This window comes from Trachymyrmex cornetzi, unplaced genomic scaffold, assembly GCF_001594075.2.
Source record: "Trachymyrmex cornetzi isolate Tcor2-1 unplaced genomic scaffold, Tcor1.1 scaffold1159, whole genome shotgun sequence".
Classification (NCBI taxonomy): domain Eukaryota; kingdom Metazoa; phylum Arthropoda; class Insecta; order Hymenoptera; family Formicidae; genus Trachymyrmex; species Trachymyrmex cornetzi.
In genome coordinates, this window is record NW_017295718.1 from 20271 (window position 1) to 21972 (window position 1702).

The window sequence follows — 1702 nt, forward strand, 5'->3', positions numbered from 1 at the left end:
TTTGCATCTGATTAACATATTCCATTAGATCTAAAAATATAGATCAAACAGGTACAAGAGCTCACTGAGCCCTCACTGAGCGGTCGTACATCTGGGACTATGTTCCAAAATTCACTGTCAGTGCTAACAATGTATAGTATACGTAATGTAAATTGTATATTTTCAGCGCTGGCAGTGAATTTTGAAACACAGCCTGGGTACACTCTGGCTGCGTTCGGGGAGACACTATAGAACAGCTGGTCTTTCAAAACGAATTACGATTAAAATTGGAGCGAAAGTTATGATGAGACGTAATATTGATGCTAGTTTGGGTGTTGTAAATGGTACAATTGCTACAGTTATATCAGTTATACAGGATAAAAATATAGAAAAAATAAAAGTTCTTTTACCGTCTGGTTTATAGTATTTTATTGAAAGAGTAAATGTTCAGTTTCCATTGATGGATAGTCTCGAGTAACATCTCTTGATTTTGATCCTTCATCCGTGTTTGCTAGTGAAAAAGCTATTATAGAATACAATCTATTGAAACGAATACATGATTCAGAATCAGAAATGATCACTATGTCAAAACAGCGATATTGTAGAGTTAAAGACGTTTCGTGGACGTTATCGAAAATGATTTCCTCCGTTCAAGAATCGGGTCAAAAAGCTCCATTAAAAAATACTGCTTGGATTATACGTGGTTTTCAAAATACAGACAAGGTTTCATGTTATGCGAATGCAGTATTGCAATGTTTATTGAATTTAAATGTTTCCAGAAAGTTATTATTAAATTACGATAAACCTGATGTTTTAAATTTGTTTACACATTGATGTGAACATGGAATGAATAATTTGAATACATATGAAATACGGCAATCTTTAGGGGAATATTTTTTGGTTGCTATTAAACGAGATGCATTAGAATTTCTTACAGCTCTTTCTACAAAATACGATTATATAAAAAATATGGTAGAACATCAAGTTACTTATACTTCTCAATGCAATTCGTGTGGTGATACGAAAGTTATTACTAATACTAACATTTTACTTTCAATTTCTATTAACAATTTGAAGAAAAAATATTATAATCTGGATGATTTATTAAAAACTACATTTTCATCACAATGGTGTCAGTCGTTATAAATTATGTCAACGTTGTGGAAGAAATGATATATTATTTAAAAGTGAATTAGTTTCGATAAAAGAGAGATATTTATTATTCACTTAATATCTTTTATTTCAGAGAATGATAAGTTAGTAAAGATACCACACAAATTTAGTTTACGTGCTGTTCCGACAACAAAAATATTAATAGCTGGACAGACGTACAAAGTTATGAATGCTATATTTCATTATGGTTCATTTGTCGAAAAGGGTCATTATATAAGTATGTGTCGAGAAAGAACATATTGGATTGAAATTGATGATGTGTAAGTTATAAAAAAACAATGGCCTAGAGGTGCTAAAGATATTTCTATATTATTTTTACAGAAAAATATTACCAAAAATATATAATAAGCAACATACAGGGTGACCCATTTTAAATAACGGATAGAAATATCTCAGATGGTAAGCATTTTGGAGAATTAATGTTTTTATAATTTTTATAATTTTACTAAATTTAATGATATATGTATCATCTGTATAAAAGATTTGATATCAACAATTGTGGCGCCAAGTTAAATTTATATTCTATATATGATCGTATACAAACTTACCT